This window comes from Pinus tabuliformis, chromosome 5_2, assembly GCF_031772625.1.
Source record: "Pinus tabuliformis cultivar Carrire ecotype Pingquan chromosome 5_2, CPIR1, whole genome shotgun sequence".
Taxonomy (NCBI): Eukaryota; Viridiplantae; Streptophyta; class Pinopsida; order Pinales; family Pinaceae; genus Pinus; species Pinus tabuliformis.
Genome location: NC_142306.1, coordinates 1041830777 through 1041854574, shown reverse-complemented (window position 1 = coordinate 1041854574; position 23798 = coordinate 1041830777).

The following is a 23798-nucleotide window of genomic DNA, read 5'->3' as shown; positions in this document are numbered from 1 at the left end:
CACAGGGACGGCTGTGGGAACGTCAACTGCTGGATCAAAATCAGGCGTCCACTTGTTGAGATACAACCCTTGAGGGCCCATGAAATAGGGTCCATTGCGGAATATCAGGTCCTTATCCTCCTTTTCAGAGAATTCAAAAAGGAAGAAACCCTTCCCTAGAAAATAGGAGGTGACTCTACTTTTGATCAGCGGTGCCCAGTTCCTTGCTACCCATCTCTCTATGGTTTTGGGGGAGGGCCAGAGTCCAGTGAACTATCCAACCAAAGCTCGCTTTGCCAATGAGAGGGTGACCTGAATTGGCCCCTCAGGAGGGAGCTCAATCTCAGGTATGTCATCCAGGCGCTTGACAAACTTCGCGGCCTTAGTCGCTTTCTTCTTTGGGAGAGATTCCAGCAATTTTATGAATGCCTCAGCATCAGAAAGGGGAGGCGATGACGGATCCATTGCACCGACGACTTAGCTCGGTCGAGGCGAGCTTGCCCAGGTTCCAGAGGTCATAGTCCTTCAATCCAACCCAGAGGTGTAAAGTCCGAAGAAGTCTAGACACCGCGCAGATTGGGGTTCAACTCAACGAGGGAGCGTCAGGCAGAAAAGGGGCGCCGCGCAGAGTCGGATCCGCACAGGAAAACCTCCGAGGCGGCCACAGGGCCGAGACAAGGGTCTCGAACGCAGAACGGTTGCAGAGCGGGCGCGCAAAAAAAGACCCATTTGGGCATATTATGCATTGTAAAAAGAGAAATTGTTTGAGTCAATAACCCTCCAAAAGCATGTGACAAGCTCTCCTTGAAGTCGGTCTGCAAAAGGGAATAAAGATGATTCCAGAAGGGCATGTCAGCTTAGGCTTAAGATCAAGTCAACTTATATCATGGAAATACCACTGTATATATATAAAAACTTGACATCATTTGGATGAGCATTCGGTTAAGCATATGAAATAAGAGAAGAGGGACGAGAATCACAGGAAGAGAAACCACATAAACAACAAGAAGGAAGGGAAGGAGAACGAAGTAATTTGAGATTGTTTTGGGTCATGTTCCTCACATGTGTGACAGAAAGTAGGGTTTCTGTAGTAGGGTTACACCAACCCTTATAAAATCAAGGTAAAAGGTCACTAAACCTTCAATCTTGCTAGCTAAAGTTGCAAGGATAAGCTCTCAAGGTAAGCAAAGGAGGAAATCATATCAAATCTCCCTCTATCACCTCAAATGTGCAAAATTACAAAAGAATAAGCAAGCTAAAGATTGTAGACCTGTGGAAAGGAGTCGAAATTCCAGAGTAGCCGCGATTAACAGTACAAGAAGGCAATTTGACTTGTGTTGACTTGGGCAAGAAAGAGAAGAAGTGAAGAAGGGTCTTGTGGTCTTGGAGAGGTCGTTGTGTCAAGGGTCTTGGTCTTGGTATTCGTCACTTTAAGTTTTTATAAGAATAAGAATCCGTTTTGGGTTTTCCTCTCAAGTTGGAGAGGTTCTGGCCCTGTTTGATCTCCTACATTATGTGTCTCTTATCTCCTTATTGTTTATGCTTTGGTAGTTGTTTGATGAAGAAGAAAACTACAATAATCTAAGTTAAGAGAAGAACTAATCTAAAGAAGTAAAAAGCATTCACAAGCAGTTATCATTACAAGAGAAATCACCTCATTCCTATGCCCTAGATTTCTCAACATATTATACATAAATGAACATTATGCAAAAGTGGCCTATATATCCATATATCTAGATGATCTCTAGAAAGAAACTTATGTAAATTTTAGACATGCTACTATCAAATGCGTCTCTTTATGATGCTATACATAATCATATTATCTAAAGGAAAGAACATTTTATATAAAGAACCTGCCAAACAGAGTGCCTTATTTAATACTAAATATCCTTCACTTCTTCCTTCTTTGACTTCTTCTCAGGTTCTCCCATTACCTAGACTACATGAGCTTCACTTCTTTCCCTTCTCTTGTTGTTTTGTTGGCTTTGATAGTCCCTCTTAAAGTGTCCAAACTCATTGCAATTAAAGCATTGAACCTTGGACATGTATTTCTTCCCGGACTTTCCAAAATTTCTTTTATTTAGCTTCTTGACTTGGGCTAGAAAGGCTTGACACTGCTCTTATGATCCAATGTCATCTTTTACCTTGATCCTTGATTCTTCCAATATGCATTGAGCTCGCAACTCGTCAAAGGGAGTTGAATCTTCCTTAGAGTAGATGTTTGTTGCAAAGTTGTTCCATGCTGGTGGCAATGCATTTAGTGCACAGATGGTCACTTCCGAATCAAAAATTGTTTCCCCCAAGCCCTTTTAGATGGTCTTTTAGCTGAGAGACTTTCATGAGAAAGGATGCCATGTCCTCATCCTTTGATTTCTTCATTCTATATAACTTATTTCGCAAAGACATCTTTTGTCCTGATGTACTTACAAAGTACAAGTTCATTAGCTTGCCATACATAGCCTTAGAAGTTTTCAAATTTGCAACAAATGGAACAAGAGAATATTTAATGGATTCAACTATGATATTTTGAGCCCTTACTTCCCCTTCCTTGTACTTTTCTAGTTCTTATGTCTTGTCTTTGCTAGATTCAGTAATTTCTCCAATAACATACTCCATTATTTCTTATTATGTGAGTCTCAGGTCAATCCTTTTCTTCCATTCTAGATAATTGGATGCTCTAGTGAGCTCATTTCTCTCCTTGCAGAAAGAACCCATATGACCTATAGATTTAGACATGATGTAACAATATGATACTTACTTGATAAACAATATTATTCTTGATGAAGTCTCCAACTTTCTTGATGCTTTCATGATGAGACTTCCTTGAAATATGTTCCCTTGGATTCCTCCAACAAAAGCTTCCAAAAGTGATGAACGATAAGATCCTTTGATGCTTCATTTAAAGTGGTCTACTAATGAGTTTTTAATCAGATCCCTTTAAGAGACAATCCTTTTGGAAGTTTTCTTCTTCAGGCCTTCCTTGAGAGTTTCCTTTTCCTTCCCCTTGACAAGAAATTCCTTCTACTATTCTTCCAACTTCCTTCCTTGTTCACCTTAGATATCATACCATGTTGGAAAATATGAAATGTGGCATCTTATTACTTCAATTTCATTATCCTTAATATTTGCTTATGAACTTATTCCATATTCTTTATGTTCTTTATTTATAACTTCTCATCAAACAAATATAAAGAATAAAACAACAACAAAGGACACATAAATTAGGCTCTCAGCCAAGGCAAAACCCCTCCAAGGGGAAAACCCGAAAAACTCTTCTTTTCTTAGAATCTACTTCAATTGAGACACAAAGACCTAAACCCTGGACTAAGTCCTTCTCCAAGTACCAAGTCAACCCTTATTCAAGTCCTTTCTTGATTTTCCACTAACCAACTACAAACTGCAACTTCAACATGCCAACTTCAATACTACAACTTGTTCTGCAACTTCGATCTAGAAATTTTGGCCTTACAACTTCTATGGAAACCCTAATCTCGCCTCATCTTGAGACCTTCATGGAGCAAGACAACTCCTCCTAAGGTCAACGAGGTCAAGGTAGGGTATTCTTCCTTCTAGCTACAAGATACTGCACTATATCTTCCTGCAACTTTGACCTCCTTTTGCAACATTATAAACCCTAAAACTTCGCATGTGTGAGAGAGATAAACGCCAAAACAAAGTTTTTTCCTTCCTTCTTGGATTCTTCTTGAAGTCTTAGACCTTCACTCTCCTTTTCAGCTTCTCCCAACTACAAATCAAACTTCCTTCTCGATAGATCGAACTTGTGAGTGAGTGTGTGTTAAATGAGGTTGAACCGCTTATTTATATAGATTTTCTAGGGTGTCGAATTTCCTCCTTTAGGCCGACTTGTAATTGCAAGATCTGACTTGTACTTTTGGAGTTTGCAAGACTTTCTAGACTAAAAAATAACTATTTTTACATTTTCATTTTGCCCGGAAGGGTCTTATAAACATGATCTTGACTCCTTTGACTCATGACAATAAATCTTAAGACCTAACAAACCCTAGAAGCATGAAGGACATGTTCTTACCTAGAAGACCACCAATAAAGAGCATGAAACACATGCTTTACTAATAATATTTTTTTCTTTTCTTCTCTTGTTTGTTACATATAATATATATTGAAATGAGTACAACAACAATTATCAATACCGAAACTAATTACATTTGCATGACAGCACTCCGCCTTTGCCATTAATATCTACAACTCCTCGATCCTCTTACCCATTACATAGTTGTCTTGCCCAAGAGACCTATTAAACCAACCTTGTAGCCAATTTGTAGTGGCACGAGTTGAATTCTGCCTCCATCTCTTCATCATTCAAACTCCTAGATGATATGACGTCCTCCCAAGAAAGTTAATAGCCCAGTGTCTAAGGTGCTGCCCTCCTGAGAAGGTTAATAACCCAGTGTTTATGATGTCGTCCTCGATGCATATGAAACTCAATGGAAATCTCAACAGGTTACCTTGATACTCCAAACAACAACCAAGTTTTTCAAAAAATTTAATGTGAAAATTAATCGTCTTTATGACTGTAGGACTCAAATGATCAGGAGCTTGTTTGGGGTTTGAAAACATTATGAACATGAGTAGCAAGTCCCCAATGAAATTTAATTCCTTTATTCCTTGACTTTGAGCAATGTCCATACCTTTCCAAAGCACTAGAAGGTCAACCTTATTGTTGCTTGTTGTACCTAATCCCCACACAAATCTGATTGCAACTTTTTCCTCGGGGCAAAAGATTACCCCTCCCACTCTTGCCACCCTTTATATAACCATTTTTTTAACAAAAAATATTTTATATTTTTATTAATATATATAAGATATTCATTAAAAAATAAAAAATAACCAATAAAATTTAACCAAACAAAGCCATAAAAATTAAAGTATCATACAATGCCATGATGCTCAAAATAAAAATCAATAATGACATAATCAAGAAAGCATGCTAAACAAATAGATCAAAATTCTACAAGATTAGACCATACATCAGGGAAAGGGTCTTTATAAGACTCAACCCTACATCAAGAGGAGTGGCCTCAAGGGGAGAACCCATTATTCATTAAGTTATTTTATTATTTTATTTAAATGAGATAAATACCCAAAAGAGTGGAATAAATCTCAAAAGGTGTTTCAAAATGTGATTAGAATTAAATTCAGGGAAACTATGGTGAACTCTAATATGTGGTAAGAAAAAAATCTTGTTGATTAGGATAAGTTTCCCTTAATATATTATTAAATTTGTGTAATAAAGAAAGTTAAAAATTTTAATATATATATATATATATATATATATATATATATATATATATATATATATATATATATATATATATATATATATATATATATATATATATATATATATATATATATATATAGATATATATAGATATATATATATATATATTTAGATAGATATATATATATTTTGTCAAAGAAAATCTTGTAAGGACATTTATGTGGTGCTTTTTCACATTTGAGGATTAAATCTATAGTAAATCCATTGGTATAGCCTAGTGCATCTCACTCAAGCAGATTTGAAATTGACATCCAATAACATAGAAATAGCCAAATGCCTAGAAGTGTTGATGACAATAGATTGCATGAACCCTATGGTTCTAATAGTATAATTTGGGTGGGCCTATCAGTTAGGAATATGTGTTTCCACTTGGAGTCTAGGTTCAAATATGGAGGGATATAAACAATGTACGACTTCATAGATTAAATAGTCAAACCATTATGTGAAGGGAATTTCTTGTCCCATCACAAAAGTCAAAGAATTCGTCTGAGGTAAATTCCCCTCCTCAATCAGATCTGAGGCATTTGATTTTGCAATCTAATTCATTTTCAACCAAAGCTTTGGAGGCTTTGAAATTTTCAAATGCTTCATCTTTATGCTTTCGAAGACCTATCCAACACATTCTGGAAAAATCATCAATGAACAATATAAATTATTCTTCTCCACGAGGTGACTTTTTCCTTGATGGACCACATAAATCAGTATGAACAAGTTCAAGAGGCTTACTAGTTGACCCTTCCTTTTCGATGAATTGAGATCTGGTTTGCTTACCGAATTGACATGATTTGCATATAGTATTTTCAGGAATGTTGATATTTGGAAGATCACGAACAGCCTGGAATCTACATGCTTTTCTTATTTTAGAAAAGCTTAGATGTCCCAATCTTCTGTGCCATAGACAGTTTTCATCATTTTTGCTTAAATAGCACTATTTTTGTCCTCCCTTGAGTATGTATAGGTTTATTGGAGTTCTTGTTCCTTTAATCATGGTTTCTCCTATATCAAGCTCACGAACAACACATCCATTTGATCGAAACACTACTTCATTTCCTTGATCACACATTTGACTCACACTCAACAGATTATGCTTTAAGCCATCAACATACATAACATTCCCAGCTTTAACTTTTTCTTTCAAGAAAACAGAGCCTTTACCTTTTATGACAGCAGGAGTGTCGTTTCCAAATGAGACACTCTTTTCTTTTTCTAAGGCATTATATGAGTGTAGTTTTTCTCTATCAGTTGTCATGTGTTTTGAGCATCCACTGTTGATGTACCACTGGTTTTCTTGTCCTTCTACATACAAGGCTATACCACATCTTTCTGTTTGCAGTTCTTTCTTTCTCCACATTTTGTGATTTAATGGAGTAGTCCACCATAAAAGGATTTTCAACAATACCCCGTAGAGGAATTTTGAAAAGATTTATTGGATAACATCTAAACTTTTATGATTTATTAAAATAATAGTAGCATTGTTTCTTGTTACAACCCCTAAATTCCCATATAATTTTAGGCTTATGGATAGGAAATATTGAGCATGACTAATGATTTATTCTTCTTTAAATTGGCAAGGATTGTTGGAAAAAGTAATTATGTTCGGTATGCAATAATGTACTTGAGTCATCATGTAATGTACTTGTCAAAAGAATAAAGAAAATATTTATTATTATTATTGTTGTGACTTATTAAAGCATGTGTTTCATGCTTGGGTCACCATGTTTTAGGTCAAAGTCCCCATTGAGGGCTTCTAGGATTTATTCTGAGTCTACAGAATTATTGTACATTTAAAGAGACCCTTCTTGGGCTTTTGAATCATATAAATTGGTTTAGTATTGAGTCAAATATGAATTATGGAACCTCCATACCATATCGGCCTAAGAGAAGATAAAGTCAGCCTAGGGACCCATTCTACCCGAAAAGAAGCTTATAAAAGGAAGGAATGCAAATTCATTTGTAGCATCACTTCTCATTCTCTCTCTTCTGGGCAGAAGTGTGAAAATCTATTTGTTGGGCAGAAGTGCGAAGTAGGAGGTTGGGAAAGTCTGTTGTCAGGAATTCGAAGTGAATGCGAGTTTGGGGGAGTCCAAGGATTCAAGGAAAATCTAAATTTTGGTAGTGGTCTCTCTATGTTTCGTGTTCTAGATTGGGAGAACAAAGTCTCCCAAGTTGGACTGTTGTTGAAATCCATGAGCTTCCGCAAATTGTTGCATAGTCGAAGTTGTTGGAAAGAGATCAATCTTCTGGATGCTGACTTGGTGTGGAGGGAAGGTCTGGTCAAGGTCTAGGGTGAAGAGTCTTAAAGAATAATATTGAAAGGAAGAATTACTTTTACTAGGTTTTCCCCTCGAGGGGGTTTTTCCCTGGCATGTGCCTACATCTTGTGTTCATTTTTTTATGTGTTGCTGCTTTGTTCAATTACTTGATGAACTAAAGAAAGAATATATAAAGAATTGTAATAGAAAGTAACAACATAAGTAATTATCAAGATCGAGAAAATCTTTATTGTCTTTCTAATTTTCCAACATGGTACCAGAGCTTTGGTGAAGAAAGAAGAAAAAGGCAAATCTACTCATAGGCACTACCTCAGGGAAGGAGTCTATCATATTCAAAGAGGATATCTAACTCTATTAAGGGAGAGAACAAGCTTGAAGGAGCTTCTAATTTCAGATCCTGGAAGAATAGGATCGACCTAATCCTCGAAAAGAACAAGGTGCTAGATTTGGTGAAAGTAAATGTAAAGAAGCCTACTGAAGAAGCCAGTGATGTCAACAAAGAAAAGTTCATATATTTTGAATTGGTGGCTATGAGTCTAATGGTAGAAGGGATAATAGACAATCTTATCCCATTCATAGCTAACATTGATCATGCTCAGGAGATGTATGAAGCCTTGTTGAAGTTTTTCACTATTAAGAACATCCGTCAAGTAGAAACTTTGAAGAATGAGCTGAGGAACACAAATATGACAAAAGAAGATATTGTGGCAACCTTATTTATGAAGATAGCTAGACTCAGGGATGATCTCTCAGCCATCGATGAGATTGTTAGAGTGCATTTGCTTCAGGTCTCAACAGTTGGAAGGAAGCTCCCACTTTTGAAGAATTATGGACCACATGTAGTCAAGGAGAATTAAAGATATCAATGATTTCCAATCCTGAAGGAGTATCGAATGCTTATGTTGCTTGTCATAAAGGAAATAGATCGAAGGGATGAAGGAAAAAAGTTGACATGTCTAAGATAGAATGTTATCAATGTCATAAGAAGAGTCACTACAAAAGTGATTGTCTCGAGAATCCGAAGATGATCCAGGTCAGGGTGTGACAAAGGACCCTTTCAAGACCTTTTATTTCGTGATGTGTTAAGTTAAATTTTAAAAAGAAACATAAATGAATACATCTTCATTCTATAAAGAAGAGGAACATGATATTCATCAACACATGAAAACAAGTTGTTGATAATGGAGTTAATCCAGGAGGGACTACGTCTCCGAGCCTTGGTGTCAAGATGGTGTAGGCCACTGCATTAAGTGTTGTCAATAGTGATGATGTACATAAGAGATGATGTCGCTATCATACAAGGAAAATTCCCTCACGCAGGAGTGGCTCCAAGAGATGTTCTGCTACAGGAACTCTCAGTCAAAAGGACTCTTATCAGTATGACATAAACTCATGCATGATGAGCATCCCGCCAACATGGCATAAAAGGGATCTCAATGCAAACATACATGGCGACAACATGAGTATCCCATCAACATGACGACAAAGGGATCTCAAATAAAACATGATGAATCATGAAAAAAAGTACATCCCACAAATAATTCCACGTCACCTCAAGCAGGAATCATGAAAACAAGTAAGAAACAAGATCCCACATCAAACATCAAATAGGGATCTATGCAGCACAATGCATAGAAAAAGAATTACATGAACACACTGCATATACCTCACATCATGGGGCTATCTAAAGAAGAGGATGTCAAACTGCTGAAGCTGGTCGTACCATCAATCTTGCGGCATCGAATCTCATGGAAATGGCTACTCGCACATGAATGCTGACACTTGCACTCCACTTAGAAAAGTGGCCGAGAAGTAGAATGATCAAATGGGAAATCTGAACATACCATCAAATTTGTGGCGTCGAATAGTGCAAAATCGACTGTCAAATTTCTGAATTCTAAGAAAATGAAAATCTGGGGCTCAAGGAATCTTTTAGATATCCCTGGATCCCTCAAAGATTCCCTCCAGGACCTCTGCAAATTTTTTGCTCAGTTCATGAAACTAACTGTGCCATTGGGTTTGTGTCACTAAGAGGTGTAAGATTGACATAAAGTTTGTCCAATTTGGACACTACAAATTTTTTACCCTCCTGAGAATTTTGCCCAATCATGGTTCCACCTACAATAAATTAATTAAAAATTGTCTCCCCTCAATTTTCGTGCATGCTCCTGGTCCTCCATGCTACCTGGGCACACTGGTGAAATGAAGGATTATATAAATTTATGGGTGGAGTTTACAAAAAGCACAGTTGGTGCATTGGTAATAATAGCAGTTTGTTGAGGAGAGGTCGGGTGGTCAATCCCCACCCCTCCCATTTTAATATTTACATTTTTTTTTTGAAACTGCATGTGTATTTTGCTGGGAGCCGGGTTCGCATTGGGTGGCCCGCCCCATACCCTCTGCAATTCATTTCGGGTGTGTTAATGGTGGCTTATGCAGGTCAGTTGGTTGTACGTAGTAATGGTTTGGTACATGGTACATGGGGCCGTCGCATGGTGGCAGGCCAGCCCATGTGGCTGGCGCGGGCTCGGTACCTGCCTGCCTCCCATTTATATGACATATGGTAGAATTTTGGGGGTGTGGGCCGGTTCCACCAGAGGTAGCCCGTGCCCACCCCATATTAACACATTAATATAATTTTTTTGGGTTTATGGTTGCGGTTGGGCCGGCGGGGATCATGGCCCGTCGGCCCGTTAATAAACTTTGTTTTGTAATGTGTTTTGGGGGTGGCGGGTGTTATAGAAATTTTTGTGCCTTACAGCTCTAAGCATGAAATGTCCATAACCAAGGGATCCTAAGTCCCTAAAAGTGTTGTTCCTACCCCTAGAGGAACAAGGTCAACCAATTACAGCTTCTCCCAGAAGTTCTCCACCAGAAACTGCTCAGAATCAGTCAAATCAGGATCATTTCAGCTGCTCCACTAGCTAGCTGCGTTGCATAGCACCCCAGTACACTAGCTAGGTGCGTTGCAACGCACCTAAATGCACTACCAGGGTGCGCTGAGCGGGAAATGACAAATGGCAGTGTCATTCCGCGAGGTGGACAGACAATGGAAGCTTCCAGAATCTTCCCCAATGACACTTGCCTCACTGAGTTCGACCAAGGATGAGTAAGAGGCTCTCAGTCTCCAAGTGGAAGCAAGAACTGACAGAGAGAGGCCATTAGTCAAATCATAAGCTGACTCATCCTCTTTGCATACATCTATATATGGATCCCTCATCCCAGAGATCCAGAGGCTGGAATTTTGTACATTGCAGAGAATTGTTGTTGGTTTTGAGATAGAGATCAGTGTATTGGGTGATTTATGCTTTGTTGGAGGTGAAGAGGGGATTCCTTTGCTGGGGGGTTGATGCTGGATCAGGAATCATCGGTTGTAACTCCTCCTGAACCTTCTTGTTATATCAATAAAACTATTTGATGGTTGGGTTCGCATTGTTAGAAACCTGGTAACTGTTGTCCTCACTGATGGTTGGGTGATTTCTCCACTCTGAGACGATAAGTGCCAGTACGGACTTGTGCTCCCACGTACCGTCGAGTATATATTGGGAGACCCCTATAGGCTTAAAACCTTTTATCCATTGGAAGCCGTGTCAGCCGCCCTACTGATCGCAATGCACCGAACACAGCATTCGGGAAGATTGACTGTCGTACTGTAAAAAGTATTCTGTAGTTTTGCGATTGGTTTGGTACTCCCTCTACCTAGATCTCCAGAGCAATCCCTTTCGTTCCTTTTCAGACTCCTTAACGGAAAAGGTCCATCTGAGCACTTGTCACTTCAGGCTCATTAAAAATCGAAGGAGACTAGAGTCATCTTTTGTTTTTTCTCGACTCTTTAAAATTGAAAAAACAAGTTGTGTCAAAGCGTCTTAAAATTTATTTTAAACGGAATATTCACCCCTTTTTCCTACGTTGATCTTAGGTTGAGAAAATGGAGTCTACCAACCAAGGAATTCCCCTTGGTAGAAATCCTAGTCCCTTCTCCTCTTGGGGAGATGTTGGTGCACCCCATATGGCCACATTGTCGCTTCCAGGACTGACAATTGGCTTGCCAGTCTGGCTCTTCTCAACCAATGTCATTCAGAACACCACTATTCCTGAACAATCGAATCAGAAATTAGACGAGTCCAGAGTTGCCCACCAACCGTCTACTTCCTCTAATTCTTCCTCTCCTCCTTCCTCTTCGCTTGATAGGGCTGGCAAAGCCAAAAGTCAAGTTCCTAAGGAGAAGAAGGAGAAGAAGAAGAAAGATAAAAAGAAGAAGGAGCCAAAGGTGAATGGTGGAAAACGAGTGTCATCTAATGAAAATCCACACACTGCATCGACCAGGCCTAAATCACCATGTGTCATTTGCAAAGGAGACCACTTTCACAGAGATTGTCCTTGCATCCCCCAGATACTAAGGGACTGGTCTCCTCGTTTGCACAATCCGGTGTCATCAACCTTTGATGATCATGTTGAAAGCACACCGTCAACTAGCGAAAGTGAAGCCCCAGGACAAAAAGGGAAAGCTAGATTTCCCTGTAAACTGTGCGAAGGCAATCATGCCGTCCACCGTTGTCCCTTCTTAGACGAAGCGAAAAGAGTTTTGGATGATCGTCCGGTTTCACCGTTACGACTTCCTCCTGGATATAAAAAAACTCTTGCCGAGTCCGTCGCTAGTTGAAAATCCAGCTGGCCCGCTCAAGTGGTCGACTGAAGCGCCTATCATCGAAGATAAACCATCTGAATCCATACCAGACGAAAGTCAAAAGGTCGAGGCGGCAGTTGACCCGGTCTTGCCTTCAGAGGTTTTATCCTCGGATGATACAGTCACTGAAGAGAATAAGGATGACACCGTCCAAATTCTCTTCATCAACACAGACTCCGACGAACATGGGGGCAATCTACCCATTCCCTTACCATAGGAGGGAAGTTCGTCAGAGCCATACCCGGCCGTCTACTTGGTCCCACCTCCAAGAAACCTAATTGTCTCCTTCGACTGGAATCAACTAGGCAGACCCCGTTTACCAGCAAGCATACCATTCCGAATTATCGTTCAAATATATAGAATGGTCATGGTTGGTACCATCATAGATGAGGGAGCTTCTGTGAGTATCCTTTCCTCTATTGCTTGGAAAGCGCTTGGTTCGCCATCGCTATTGCCTGAGATGAGAAATCTGACAGGCTTTGATAAAGGAACCAGTTGACCTTTAGGGATCCTTCCCAATGTGCCCATAACATTGAGAGGGAAGACTATTCAAATGAACATAATGGTTGTTCAAGGACCCTTGGATTATAACCTACTCCTTGGACGAGACTATATTTATTGCATGGGAGCCATCGTCTCCTCACTCTTTAGAGTAATGTGTTTTCCGCACGAAGGAAGAGTGGTCAAGCTCGTGGACCAGCTTTCATTTCCCGGATCACGCATAGCAAATAGTCATATACCATCCCTAAATGGTCTTTTCACGCAAGAAATGTCTCAATCCCCAGTTCGTCCTCCCGATGAGCACGAGTAATTCGGAGGGACATGACTGAAACCCAGGGGGCATGCGTCCTGGTCTGCTTCGGTAGGAAAACTTCGGGTATAGAGTAGGTTTCCGCGGGAGAATATGACTAGTCTGTACCCCGTCCGTGATTGGAAGAGGGGTTATTCTAGAATAAGATTCTTTTGTCAAAGTTATGTGAGTTGGCGGGCATCGTCGCTCACCTTTGTTTATCTTGGTAGACATCGCCAAAGAAGTGTTTTGTTTACGCCGTAAATAGAACAATCTTTGGGTAACCTGTAAGAGGTAGTACCCTACCTGATAAAACGAATTTTTTGTCAGCTCGAATAAAGGGTGACCCTTCCTGATAAAACGAATGTTTTATCAGCTCGAATAGAGGGAGACCTCGAAACTCTGTTTTATACGTGGGGGCATGAAAACCTTTTGGAGTGCAAGCGAGGGGCGGCTATTTATTTTTTAAATTTTTAGGACCTCTAACCCTTTAAACTCGTAGGATTAGTCGTCACCTAACTTGCATAAAGAAAGGATGTGTGGCAAAAATCTAAAAGTTGTCGTTTTATATGAGACATTCTTATCATATGACTGGATTAATCGAGCAGTTTTTGCACATAGTTCAAGCTCGTTAAAAAATAAACATAAGACATGAGCAAGTGTTTCCACCCGCGTTTAAGCTCATTAAAAAATGAACTATTCCCCAGTAAATAAACACCATGAATGAAGATTTCAGCCATTAAAGCCTTGGTCGTGTTTGCACCGTCACCTCCACTTTTCCATTGGCCGATCATTCACCTCCATTTGATTGTTTACCCCATTTTGAGGAACAGCTGTGAAGAGTGATTTCGCTAGCCATCCTTGTGACACTGCCATGATTGGAAAATTCCAACCATTACCTGGAATCAGTTGCTACCCATTTTATCACTTGTTCCTCAAAAGACGAGTCTTCTTTAAGCTCTTTTCAATTGACTCGTAAAATATGAAAAGGTTGTCGAGTTTTGGCCTTCCAGCTCGTTAAAGCGACCGGAAGTGCTATCCCTCCTCTAGATTTTAATCTTTTTGGACCTGAGGGATTATTGCACAAAAAGATCGAGCGCTTGTTTTGTTCGGCTCGTTAAAACTAACGAAAATTCATCCCTTCTGTATTGTTTTATACTTTTTCGGACTTAAGGGATTAGATGACGAAAAAGGAATTTCGGAGTTACCTTTACGTACCTTTTCAGACTCTTTAAAAATGAAAAGGACCGAGTTATCTTTGTCGTTAAACTCGTTAAAAAGATTAATAGCGACAAACTTGTCTTTAGACGAGAACGAGTTTCACTATCGCTAGGCTCGTTAAAACATAGCGATGGGTTTGCCCGAAGGGAAAATTATAGAACAAGCATATGTTATCCTCCTCAAGCTTGAAAAAAATAAAGAGGTACTGGTCAGCAAAGACTGGGGAAAAATTGGGAAGAAACTCAAAGAATCTTTATTGGTAGCAAGTCGCTCCTGAACATGACACTTCCACTCCGTGCCTGAGTCGGGTTGGGTTGTTTCATTCACCGGTCACATCACCATGGTCACGCCATACCATCCACATTTGGGGTAAATGCTACCAATCCATCACATAAGTGTCGCCGACATGTTCAAGAGAAGTCATCCAGAGAAGTCACCCGTGTCCCATCCACTACCATACATTATACTTCATTCCTTCATGACCGCCATCCTAAACCATATATCATCAGACCGTTTTCACCTCCATCAAAATCATTTGCTCCGTTCCGTGTCATTGATGTGGGATTCATCAAGGCCCTCCTTTGACGGATCGCTTCTTGTCGACATCAGCTCATTATCCAAGAAGTTGATCTAGGAACACCCCATTCAGTACTTTGAAGCTTGCATGCCTCAACGGCAAGTTTCTCACTTCCGGCGACAGGTATACATCAATGACCTTCGACCGAAAGATTTTGCGTGGTGTTCAACGCCAAGTCCTTTATTCACACCACGTGAATTGTACTGCAGTACCTTGAGGGTCATCATCATTATCGGTGATTCCTCTCGCACTTGTTAACAGTTTACATCATCGACTGGTAATCAAGCGATGTCTTTCCATGTTCGACTTCAAAACATTTCTCACATGGATCGACTTGTACTTCGAGTGAAGATCGGACGAGATTGAAGACCCCGGATCTAGTTTCATCCATCCGGGCTGCGATATATATTCAGGAAAAATAAAAACATTGACATGTACAGCATTGCAGCACAGATAATCATCCTACCAAAAGGATGATGACTTCATCAGAATCATCAGTCTACCATCAGACGATTGTCTGTCCTGTGTACATAAAAATGAATTTATAAAGCTGAGCATGGGAATGCCCACCTCAGCTAGATCATGAAAACCGTATGAAGATAATGTATTGTATTGTATCTTATTACAGGTCTCCTCCCAGCATTGAAAGAACTTTGGATCCTCCTAATAAAGCATTTCACCCGATAAACGGCCTCATACTTTACGAGGAAACTGTTATAGACATTTTTGTGCCTTACAGCTCTAAGCATGAAATGTCCATAAACCAAGGGATCCTAAGTCCCTAAAAGTGTTGTTCCTACCCCTAGAGGAACAAGGTCAACCAATTACAGCTTCTCCCAGAAGTTCTCCACCAGAAACTGCTCAGAATCAGTCAAATCAGGATCATTTCAGCTACTCCACTAGCTAGTTGCGTTGCATAGCACCCTAGTACACTAGCTAGGTGCATTGCAACGCACCTAAATGCACTACCAGGGTGCGCTGAGCGGGAAATGACAAATGGCAGTGTCATTCCGCGAGGTGGACAGACAATGGAAGCTTCCAAAATCTTCCCCAATGACACTTGCCTCACTGAGTTCGACCAAGGATGAGTAAGAGGCTCTTAGTCTCCAAGTGGAAGCAAGAACTGACAGAGAGAGGCCACTAGTAAAATCATAAGCTGAATCATCCTCTTTGCATACATCTATATATGGATCCCTCATCCCAGAGATCCAGAGGCTGGAATTTTGTACATTGCAGAGAATTGTTGTTGGTTTTGAGATAGAGATCAGTGTATTGGGTGATTTATGCTTTGTTGGAGGTGAAGAGGGGATTCCTTTGCTGGGGGGTTGATGCTGGATCAGGAATCATCGATTGTAACTCCTCCTGGACCTTCTTGTTATATCAATAAAACTATTTGAGTTTCTCCTACATGCTTGTGTATCAGTGATGTTTTGTTATATTTGCATGTTTAGCTTAAATCTGATCCTAAGCTATTTATGAATATAAATCCATGTCTTTGTGTAGTTTTCCTCTTCTATGATCTTGCAGGAACTTGGTGAAGCTGGGCAAGTAAGGGAGCAGGTAGCTGGAAGCTGTCAAAGAGGAGAGAGATTGGATCAAAGGACTAGCGCAAGACACAGGTTGGTTCATCCTATTCCTCTTCGTTTATAGTTCATAAAGAAGAATATGAAAGTAGTTTTCCTTGTTTGTTTCTAAGTTACTGTCACACCTTAGTGGGATAGGGGCATTATGAGTAGACACTTTTCCCGTTAACAGCGGGGGTGGTGGCCTGCCACCTCATAGATATATATATATATATATATATATATATATATATATATATATATATATGATTTTTATTATAATGGGATTGTATTTCTAATCTTTATAAAATAAGGGATATTGGGCAAATTAATGAGGCCACAATTTCGACCACTTTCGAGAGATAGGTTTCATGCCATGGGGTCGGTCAAATTGTAGGATACTTAACCCTGGCCCACAACCCAACTTTGACTAGCTCTTTCTCTCTCATACGAGCTCGGATTGACGAATCGTTTTCACCACCGCGATTAGGATGACGAGATCTACGCTCTGGTCCTGGTTAGAAAGAATTATGATCACTTTGATTTTCAAGCTTTCATAAGCCCTCTTTGTCCTGTATGTGTCTCTACAGCCACTTGGATCAATCCTCCCCACTGAGGAGCTTTTGGTCCTCCAAAAGCATGAAAAAATAATCTACAACTTCTCTATACCCTGTCTACATCACAAGCGTCCTGAAAGGTCTCGCTTCCATCTCCTTCACCTTTTTTCTTTGGAGCCTTGAGCGATGAGAAGACACCTGCAACCTCTACAACCTGTAGTACATTGTTTTGCAAATTACATGCTTGAATTTCATGGACAACTAATGACCCAAGCATCCCACACTTGTCACGAGTTTATAACACATACTCGGTGGTCAAGTTTACATCAAGATGGACACCATACCCCAACTATGAAAACAAGGCCAACATATCATTGTTGCTTCAACAAGTGATGGAAAACACATCATCACTGCAACACATGACCACACACTATTTTCTTTGACAAGTGATGGAAACATGACATCACTTTCACAATTTATCATGCAACAAAAAACAAGACCATACATCATTGTTGCTTAACAAGTGGTGGAAACACGTCATCACTTTTACATTTTAAAATGCAACAAATGATTTACAAAATCACGACCATGATAAGCTAACATATCTAGAAACCATTTTTCACTTATTGTTGTGAATGAGTCATCCCCCTGTGGTGGTTTTGCTTGTCGAAAAATCGTCTCACCTGGTTCATGCACCGACACTTTGTCTTTAAGGTGTTGCTCTAGATGGAGCCTCCAACATGTGGCTCTTTGATGGCCACTTCTGTTGCAATTACTGCAATAGGTATTCTTCCTCCAGATCTGTTTAACCTGTTTCTTTACTTGCTGTTGAGAGGTTCTTTCACGCCTCTCCTTTGTTTGTGCTACTATTCTTTTCCAACACTTAAAAAATGTACGGTTATGTAATCCACAAAAGGTACATGTTTTTTGATGTCTTGATTTATGTCCATCATTAAAAACATGATTATAATCGAAATTAACATTTGAATGTCAAGAGTGGTTATACCTTTCCTTTCCGTCTTTGGTGTAAGTATGGAAATGAGAGCTTGTCTCAGCTCTTTCCCTGCCATGGGATGATGGGGATGTGTTCCCATTATTCCCTTTCCTTGATGATTTCGACGATATCTCAGAAGACTCTGACACCTTCGAGCATTCTCCTTCGGTGTATCCCAAGCCTACAAATTGATGTTTATGCACAACCTCCAAAGGTTGAGTTATGCCTTGGTTATTAACACCAAGTTATTTTTCCTCCTCGTGCCTCGTCCTGTTAAGGAGCCTCATGTTTTTCCATGTAATTGGTATCTCCACATCTTCAATAGAAATCATACTATGTGAAGATGAAACTAAAAGGAAATCAACATATTTTACCTCCTCTGTCGATTTGGAAAGAACTGATGAGGGATTCTCATCATCTGTTGTTGTTGGTTCACTAGTTGTCTTGGCGCATTCCCCAACTTCCTTTCTAACATACCCAAGTCCTGCCTGACAGGGTAATTCTTCTACTTTGATGGGGTTTAAAATGCCTTGGAAATTAATGCCCAAGCCTTTTCCTTCATACCCCATCCTCTTCAACAGTTTGGAGCCAATTCCTATGGTATGATTTTCAAAAACAGCGAAATCATCATCAAGAAACATACATGAAGACAGAGAATTACTTTTTACCTCACATGGGTCATGCTGAAGCTTTTCCAAGGCCTCGTCCTCAGCTTGCAGTTGTCATAAAAAACTCTGTTTTTCCTCCTTCTCTTCATGTAGAAGCATCTTCAATTCAGCGTTCTACGTTTGAAAATTTTGTTTGTTGTGCTTTAGTTCTTCCAGGGCCTCCTCCGTGGTTTGCAACTGAAGCTGCAATTGCTCCTTTTCCTCTGTCTCTTTTTGTAGAGTTTCATACAATATCTCTACCCTTTTGGAAATTTTGAGCATGGTCTCGTACATCACTTTTTCATCCTCTGTCACTGCACGTTCCATTGTTCATGCTTGCAATTCACATCCACGCAAAGACTGATCTGATACCACTTGATCCAGGTCCGGGTGTGACAAAGGACCCTTCCAAGACCTTTTACTTTCATGATGTGTTAAATTGCATTTTTAAAAGAAACATAAATGAATACATCTGCATGCTATAAAGAAGAGGAACATGACATTCATCAACACATGAAAACAAGCCGTTGATAACGGAGTTTGTCCAGGAGGGACTATGTCTCCAGGCCTCGGTCAAGATGGTGTAGGCTGTGGCATTAAGTGCTGTCAATAGTGATGATGTACATAAGAGATGACATCGCTATCATACAAGGAAAATTCCCTCATGCAGGAGTGGCTCCAAGAGATGTTCTGCTACAGGAACTCTTAGTCAAAAGGACTCCTATGAATATGGCATAAACTCATGCATGATGAGCATCCCGCCAACATGGAATAAAAGGGATATCAATGCAAACATACATGGTGACAACATGAGTATCCCATCAACATGGCGACAAAGGGATCTCAAATAAAACATGACGAGTCATGACAACAAGTACATCCCACAAATGATTCCGTGTCACCTCAAGCAGGAATCATGAAAGCAAGTAAGAAACAAGATCCCACATCAAACATCAAACAAGGATATGTGCAACACAATGCATAGCAAAAGAAGTACATGAACACACTGCATATATCTCACATCCTAGGCCATCTGAATTCGAGGATGTCAAACTGTTGAAGCTGGCCGTACCATCAATCTCGCAGCATAGAATCTCATGGAAATGGATGCTCGCACATGAATGTTGACACTTACACTCTACTTAGAAAATTTTCCGTAGAATGATCAAATGGGAAATATGAACACACCATCAGATTTGTGGCTTCGAATAGTGCAAAATCAACTGTCAAATTTCTGAATTCTGAGAAAATAAAAATCTGGTGCTCAAGGAATCTTTTAGATTCCCCCTAGATTCCTCAAAGATTCCCTCCTCTGTGTCCTTTTCAAATCTACTATTCAGATCAAGAAACTGACTACGCCATTGGGTTCGTGTTGCTGAGAGGTGTAATATCGACATAAAGTTTGTCCAATTTGGACATTGCAAAATTTTTACCCTCTTGAGAATTTTGCCCAATCATGGTTCCACTTGCAATAAATTAATTAAAAATTGTCTCGCCTCGATTTTCGTGTGCACTCCTGGTCCTCCATGTTGCCTGGGCACATTGGTGAAATGAAGGTTTATATAAATTTAAGGGCGAAGTTTACAAAGAGCAACATTGGTGCATTGGTAATAATAGTATTTTGTTGAGGAGAGGTCGGGCGGTCAATCCTCGCCCCTCCCATTTTAATATTTTACAGTTTTTTTGAAACTGCATGTGTATTTTGCTGGGGTTTGGGTCCGCATTGGGTGGCCCACCCCATACCCTCCGCAATTCATTTCGGGTGCATTAATGGTGTCTTATGCAAGTCTGTTGGTTGTATGTAGTAATGGTTTGGTACATGGTACATGGGGCCATCGCATGGTGGCGGGCCAGCCCACGTGGATTGCACGGGCTCGGTACCCGCTGACCTCTCATTTATATGACATATGGTATAGTTTTGGGGGTGTGGACCAGGTCCACCGAAGGTGGCCCGTGCCCACCCCATATTATGTTTAATGTTTGTTAACGGGGTTTGGAGGAGGGTTTGGCAGGGTCATCGCCGCTGGCCCATATTAACACATTAATATTTTTGTTTTTGGGTTTATGGTTGTGGTTGGGCCGACAGGGGTCATGGCCCGTCAGCCCTTTAATAAACTTTGTTTTTTAATGTGTTTTGGGGGTGGCGGGGGTGGTGGCCCACCACCTTATATATATATATATATATATATATATATATATATATATATATATATATATATATATATATATATATATCTATATATATATATATATCTATATCTATATAATAGGGTTGTTTTTCTAATCTTTAGAAAATAAGGGATATTGGGCAAATTAAAGAGTCCACAATTTCGACCGCTTTTGAGAGCTAGGTTTCATGCCCCTAGGTCGGTCAAATTGTAGGATACTTAAGCTTGGCCCACATCCCAACTTTGACTAGAACTTCGACTAGCTCGTTCTCCCTCATACGAGCTCGGATTGACAAACCGTTCATATCGATGCGATCAAGATGACGAGATCTACGCTCTGGTCCTGGTTCAAAAGCATTTTGATCACTTTGATTTTCAAGCTTCCGTAAGCCCTCTTTGTCCTGTATGTGTCTCTAGAGCCACTTGGCTCAAAATAATAAGAAGAGAGGAAGAGAACAAGCCAACCTTGTTGTAGAAGGGGACCCAAAGAAATTCAAGCCTGAAGAGTCTGACATTAGGGACTTGCACTATTAAGTCTTTTATCTTGTTTTATATGTTTTAAGATTTATAGGTTTTTAACTTATTTTGGAAAAGACATTTTTGTATTAAGTTTGTAGGTTTCCCTCAAGTTTTGGAGGGAGCTCCCAACAACTCTCAAAGATAATTATCTCATGTCTTTTCATTTTTGGGTTCATGTACTCATTTAGTTTTGATTATATTAAAGTACTAATCACCTTTCTCCCTCTGTTGTCTTGATTAGGAAAACATCTGCAAGAAGGAGGAACTCTCAAGACAAGGTTAGTCAAGAAACAAAGGTATTCTTTGAATTCATTGATTGAAAGGATTATTCATTTGATGATCTATTACTAACCTTGTTATGACTAACAGTTGTGAATCCTAGTGATTCTTTTTTGGGTGATTCATCTCTTGATAAATCTACCCACCCCACTCTTATTTGATTTGGTAGAACCCTAGACAGGTTCTGGAAAACCCTAATCGAAGGGTATGCTAATGTGAATGTCTGAAATCCTAAGTTTCTTAGGGTGATTGTGAAATTCTAGTTGAAGTTTTATTGATGATGTCTTGTTTGGGATTTTGGTGTGATATGGAAATCCTAACTAGTTAGGATTGAGTGATAAGGTCTGAAATCCCAGAACCTTTGAAGTTTTGGTAATGTTGGGTTTGCTATGTTTCTACATTGGAACCCTAGCTCATTGGGGTTTGGTGGAATGTATGTTTCTACATTGGAACCCTAGCTCATTGGGGTTTGGTGGAATGTATGTTTCTACTTTGGAACCCTAGCTCATTGGGGTTTGGTGGAATGTATGTTTCTACATTGGAACCCTAACTCATTGGGGTTTGGTGGAATGTGTAAGAAAGACCCTTACATTGTCTTAAAAATGTTTCTCTATGGTATGAGTGTGTTTGTCTGATCAAACCCTAGTGTAATCAAAATTATTGTGTCTAACTCTTATTTGATATTGTTGTGAAGTTGGGTTTGACTAACACATGATATGATATATTTGCATGATGATAAAATCTAGGCATATATAGATATGTCCTTTTGGTTGAAGTCCTTGGTTGGTCTAGGACAAGATGTATTAATATTGTTGGACATATGATATGCTTATGTATGGTTATGAATTCCTAGATATGTGTTGACCTAGTCATTGATGGTCATAGTCCTTGTCTGAGATTCTAGGATGTTGATGTTTGAAAATCTAGGGTGTTATAGCTAAACCCTAGTGAAGTTAAAATTTGTTTAGTATGTGTGACATAACAATCTGAAATTTATTAGATGATTGTTGGAAAATGAAAATCTAGGGTTTGGCAGTTAAACCCTAGTAGTGACATTGTCTAGTGTGAAATATAACAATCTGATATTTATGCATGTAATGATTGTTGAGATTGGAAATCTAAGGTTTTGGAATTAAACCTTAGTCAAAGTAAAATCTCTGGAATATGATGATTTGAGATTTGTATAAGATTGTTGTATTTGAAAATGGAATTCTAGGGTTTTGGAGTCGAACCTTAGTCGAAGTAAAAATCTCTGATGAATGTTGACTATATGATAATTTGAGATTTGTGAAGAAATTGTTGAAATTTGATTTTTCAGTTGAGTATGACGATTTCTAGAAAATCTAGGGCTTACATCTAACCTTAGTAGTAGTTGGTCATGTTAGTGACTGATTGATGGTTGATTGAAAATCTAGGGGTTTGGAACTAACCCTAGTGGAAGCTAGTCAGGTTAATGACTATGATGTGATTGACATTGATTGATTCTTTTGAAATCTAGGATTTGTATGAATCCCTAGTGAGAAGTCTAACACATGTATTTTGGAAGGTTGTTAGATGATTTGTAGATCCATATTTGTGTGAATGGTTTCTAGGGTTTTCTATATGTTGTAGTAAGGTATGTCATACCTTTGGAAGACATATTGAAACCCTAGATGGAATAAGTATTGTTATAGGGTGTATGACAAAGTCCCTAGCAAGATATTGAAGAGTATATGTCTCTTATTTTTAAGTTTGGGTATCTGATATCTATATATATAGATATATATATATATATATATATATATATATTTATATATATATATATATATAGAAATATATATATATATATATATATATATATATATATATATATATATATATATATATATATATATATATATATATATAGATATATGTATATATATGAAATGCTTCCATGATTCTTATAGGGCTAACATCATGCTTCTATAGTTTTGGTGTTACTTTCTATCTAAGCTATGCAGGTACACAATCTTCAACTTGGTGAAGATGCTCGATGTGACAAGCAAGTTGTGCTAATACGCACTCTTCAACTTGGTGAAGATGTTCATTGATGTGATAAGTGTTGAGCTATGGAAAAGGTATGAATTTGCCATTTATTTCATCATCCTTTCCTTTAATTATATCTCCTTTATGTTCTAAAGATATTCATATATCAAAGGATTATAGTAAAAATTAGGGAACTATTGATTATTAAAATTTAGCTA